A 5,750-nucleotide genomic window follows, 5' to 3' on the forward strand; every position below is an offset into this window, starting at 1 on the left:
CTGTTCTTTTGCTTTGGAAACCTTCTCTAGTTTTCATGTGAAAAGGAACTGCCTTTGTTGGCTGTTGTCTTTCCTACTCCCTACATCCTAGCCAGGACTGATCTTTGTTTTCCTCTTCCTGATGCCTGAAGTCATTACTTTATGCTTTGTTGTTTATATGTTTTATTTCATTGAGGTTGGACATGCAAAAATACATCAGAGAATGATGAGGCTGTAGAGTTCTCAGAAATAGAACCGCATGCTGAGCCAGGAATCCCCGGGGGTGGTCCAATCTGTTAATTAGCAGCTTGTGTAATCCTGGGCAGGTCACATGGTTGTTACATAGCTCTCTCAACTTGTAACTGGGGTTGCTGCTGTCAACTTCAAATTGGCATTATGGCATTATATAATAAGGAGCACCAGACATAGACCAGATACTGAATAAATTAATATTAATTCTACATCAAAAAATAAAATAAATCAGTGTTCTGGTTGAAGTTTTCAGATTGTCAAATAACTTCAGATGCTAAAGATATGCTCAGATTTCTCAGACACAACAAATTACATACCCGAAGATAATTAGGACAAAGATACTGGTAATAAGTTCTGATGTACACGTTTAAGAATCTCCCGCCAGGTGGCACAGGTTTTTAATTCCAACACTTGGGAGACAGAAGCAGGGAGATCTCTGTGAATTTGAAGCCAACTTGTTCTGCAAAATGAGTCCAGTCCTGAAGGAAGGAGAAGCAAAAGTTCTTATAATAATCGCCACCTCCTCTGTAACCAAGAGCTAGTCAAGCTCATCTCATGCTCTCTTCTTCTCTCAGTAGTTTTCTACTGAGGAGGAATTTATTTTTAACTTACAGGTTATAGTTTATCATTGAGGAAAGTCAAGGTAGAGAGTTAAGGTCGAAGCTTGAAGCAGAAACCATGGAGAGATGGCCAAGATAGTTGCTTCAAGGACTGATATTTGGAGTAATGAAAAGAGAAAAACAGAGGTCTTTGGTGAGCAGCATTCTCATTGGGATGACCCAGCAGCTGTGTGTGATGTGTTGATTTGTTCCCACGCCACTGCCCTGAACTTAGTTATGACACCATTTCTAGTTGTAAGGGAAGTTGGGAAATGTAAAAAGGGAATGGCCATTGGTCAGTGACTAGCAGTGTCTACTACACACACTTCTCCATCAGTATTAATTCAAATGTAATTACTGACTTTTCACTCATTCATATAATGACTGACAATACAGAGATGTGACAGATTTAATTTGTATATGTTTGTCTATCATTGGTCTGTCTTATTTTTCTCATACCTACATGATTGTCTGCAATTTTGGCATAAGTTTCATTCTCCTAGGATTGGATTGATTCAATTGTGTGTACTGTCAATCTGTCTATATATTATTGGGAGAGTGTATTTGAATAAATAGCTAGCAGTTAACTAAGAGTAGAAATAATTATACAGCACTTGTCCAAGTGAAGTGCTATAGAAATGCTAAAAAGTGATGCTACCAAAAAAAAAAAAAAAACAAACCTGATTGTCGTGACTTCAAAGGAAGTGTTAGGTTGAAGTGTTTTGATGTGTATGGCATTTAAATGATCTAAATCAGTGTTTAGGTGTGCACGTGAGAGATTGTTCTAGCTACTCAGGGGAAACAAGAGTCTGTTCTACCCACTCAATGTTTAGATGTTTCCGTGAAAAATTTGTCATCTCCAAATATATTATTAAAGAAATAAGGATGGTGTTGTCTTGATTAAATTCACTGAAAGAAGGACATCTCTTAACGGCAGATGCGAGAGTCTTTTTAGACTGCCTTCCTTGTTTAGTCTTATCTTCCTGGAGTCTTGCCTGTGATATAATCAGATGCCATGGACTTTTGTGTTAACTTGATGAAGACTGTTTGTTAGTGCAGCTACCTGGCAGTGAATATTTGCAGGAGTTAGAGATCTGGGTTAGACCATGTTCTTAATTTTAAAAATGTGTCTTATAAATACTTATTAACTATAGAATGCTTTTCCAAAGGCAGTAACTTAATAATATGATTGTGAAATGTAGAAGAAATTAATGGATGCTATTGTTTATGTTAGGAGTTTTAACATTAGAAAAGACAAGTTATTTATATAACTTTCAGATATCCTCCAATTCAGTCCTACAGAACCTGTGAATACTTAGGTTAAATTATTTTCTAATATGTTAATTGTCAGAGTGATGACACCTCAGGTTCTGAGTTGGTTTTTAGGGTTGAGTTCATATCTATCCTGTGATCTTGAGCCACTGATATATTCTTTCTCTCTACCTTGTATTTTTATCTTTAAACCAGTAAAATGGGTACTTGAGTAAAAATGGTATCTGCCTACTAGGGTTGTAAGAAGTAAGAGGAAGCATATAAAATGCTTACCATAAATATATAAACACCCAATAAATATTAGCAGTGAATGTTTTTGTTGTTTTTCTTTATTCAAATGTATGTTGAATAGTATCCAACTAAACAGCTTTGAGACAGAAAGTGTTTCAGGTATCTAGGATTTTGGAATATATGTAATGAGATATATTGGGGATTATATCCAAGCATAAACTCATTCTGTCTTCTACATACTTATACATACAGCTTCAGAATAGCTTTAGGGACTACTTTTGGTGTGCCTGCATTTCGATTGCCAGTCATTTCACAGATTCAGCTGAGGGAGTTTCTGTAGAAGTGACTTTTATTCACCAGATGTAATTGTCATCTCAGAGGGTTTATGCTGAATAAACTTACCATTTCTAGCTCTTTCTGAATTCTGGCTGGCTGGTTCGACTCAGTTGTTCTGGCCCAAACTCTTCTCCAAGCTGACTGGATTCAAACTGACTTCTCAGCTTCTGACTGAATTGCTCTGCTTGGCCTCAAACTAACTCTGGCAATCTTCTAATCTTTTGGCTCATTCTCATTCTCTGGCTCATTCTGTCTTCACCTGCAATCTGTCTCTGTAAAACTGTCCCTCCTCTCTTATTCTCTCTCTTTCTCTCTCTCTCTCTCTCTCTCTCTCTCTTTCTCTCTCTCTCTCTCTCTCTCTCTCTCTCTCTCTCTCTCTCTCTCTCTCTCTCTCTCTCCCCTCTCTCTCTGTGTGTGCTACTTTCTAAAGTTGCCTCTCTTTCCTGTGCTGTTCTCATGAGAGTTGGTTGGATCCTATCTCTGACTCATTCTGTCACATCTTTCTCTGATCCATCACTTTGTCCCTCAATTAGACATCACTGTTTGGAATTAACAGTGCATTCTAAGAGTGTGTCTGTATTCTGACCAGAGGGATTAAAGGTGTGTGCCATGTCTGCATTCTGACTGTATCTTTGGATGTGATGAAAGTAGCCACATGGCTGGATTAAAATCCCTCTACAAGTTTCTACTTGTGAGAGCATATTGAAACCATGTTTCAGACAAGTTTCCAATTTGGGAGCAGTTTGGATCTTTGAGCTAGAGGTGCTCTTGTTGTGTGAGGGCAATGTTCAGACTCTTTTCAGTTGGTGACCTTAAATGGCTCTCACTGGGCTTCCATAGAAATGTTCATTCTTGCTATGGCAGTGTGGCTTAGTGGTCAGGTTCAAGAATCCTCCACTAATCTACTGCCTTCTACCCTGGAGAGTGTTGGTGAACACAGAGTGTAGCTGAAGTGTTTAGCAGTGTTGTCTTTAGAGCTGGGATATGGCTCCCTGGTAACCTGCCTTGCTGTGTGAGGTACTTTAACTCTTCAAAAACACAAACAAAACCCCAAAATGACAAAATCCCAGCCCGGAATGCTAGGAAGCAGGATTTACTAGGTTGCATTTCTCTTGTATCCTGTAATGCTGGTACATTATAGATGCTGAATATTGTTTTTTACCAAATGCATAAAAGCAACAATTTCCTCTATATAGTTTTTATTAGGTTTGTTTTTCTTTAGGCATTGCTGTGCCAGAAGATTATTATTTATACTCTATTTGCCTAAAATGAAACAAGTAAGCCAAAATGAGACTTATAGTTACCAAAGAAACCAGTGAAAACACCTTTTGTAAAACACTGAGTAGTTCTAGTTGGACCTGGTGGTGCCAGCCTGTAATCCCAACATTTGGGAGACTCCAGTAGGAGTCTGGGATACATACATAGTGAGACCTGACCTCAACAAACAGACAAACATTAAGTTATCCTTGCCTACTGTAAATTCCGCTCTCCCTAAAGTAATGAAGAAACATGAGGCTAAAATGAAATGCCAGAGAACCAGCACAAGAGCCAGGGGAATGTGTAGTAACCACTTCAATTTAAAATGTAGATCTGCAGATTTATCATCTTCTTTCAAGGGATGCTTACCACCAAATGTTAAATTAAAACATCTCTGTGGGCAATTGAAAATACAGAGATGACGGCACTAGAGGCTCTTGAGAGTGAAAGTGTTCTATTTCACTATCTCTTATTATTTAGAGGTGCAATGCTTAACTCCCTGTGGAGCCTACTCTGAAGTAAAGTCTTTAAGGCTTTCCCAGTGGGGCAGAGTTGAAGAGAGTGGTTGTGGAGTAACAGCTTAAAGTTTTTTTTTTTTTGGGGGGGTGGCTAGCAATAGGGCTCAGCAGGTAAAGACACTAAACTGGCAGCCTGATCACTCATGTCGTACCTGGAGAACCTCACAGAGGACACCTGCCAATGCACACCCGCGCGCGCGCGCGCGCGCGCACACACACACACACACACACATACACACACACACATACACACACACACACACACACACACACAGAGAGAGAGAGAGAGAGAGAGAGAGAGAGAGAGAGAGAGAGAGAGAGAGATCCCAGAACAACTGCTGCTGTTGGCTGTGAAGCAGGTGGCGGGCGGTCAGTCCTCTCCTGCCCTTATAATTGAACCACAGTCCAGACCTATGCAAAGCAGGAGCCAGGCAGGATGTGGACATCTCTGTGTTTTTCCACAGCATTCTTGACCATGCTTTGACCTGTCTTTTCCCTCCAACAAAAGGACGGAAGTGAGTTTCTTCCAGAACTTGTTGAGCTATCTTGGTCCTAGACTTTTACAGGATATAGCCTCTGAAGTGTAATGCATGGAAAAAAAAAACATTTCTGGGAAATGAAAACATGATTTTGAAGTAGTCTGTAGTATTGAAATGCAGCACTCTGTTTCTCTTGGAAGCAAGACTTGCTGGAGGCTCACTGGTGCAGAAGAGTCCTCAAGGAGAAGAGGCTCAGAAACAGCAGGCGTGGAATCTCGAGAAAGGGATCACTCATCCTATGAAACAAATTGCTCTAATTAAAAAGATGTGTCACGTCAGCAAGGGTAGCTCAGTTGGCAAGGTGACGGTTGGGACAGATTGTAAGACACCTCCGTAGAAGTATCTGCTTTGCCGACTTCATTATCGGTTGTTTGAGGTGTGATGAAGGAACTGTCTGTCTGAGGATGCAGGGGGACTGCAGGCGTAGGGCATCCACTTCTCTAGGAATACAGATCTTCATGAATCCCCTCTCCTCTCCTTTACATGGCAGCAACAAGGGGATACTCTTCAAGAAAAACACCACAGCTTCTATTAACTTGAGGTTATTGTGGCTGTCGGCCACATAGGCCTATGGAATTTTGCACACTTAATATTTGCTAACTTCTGTGTTATTTATTTTACTCTGGTCTTTTGTCCATGAAAGAACACCAGTATAATAAATTCATCACATTCATTGAAGCATATTTGAGGTACAGACCACTCTGTCTGCCTGTCTGTAGGACTTCTCTCCATTTTTGTTAATTTGTGTATGTATGTCTGTTTTTTTC

Source organism: Mastomys coucha, unplaced genomic scaffold (assembly GCF_008632895.1).
Source record: "Mastomys coucha isolate ucsf_1 unplaced genomic scaffold, UCSF_Mcou_1 pScaffold6, whole genome shotgun sequence".
Classification (NCBI taxonomy): domain Eukaryota; kingdom Metazoa; phylum Chordata; class Mammalia; order Rodentia; family Muridae; genus Mastomys; species Mastomys coucha.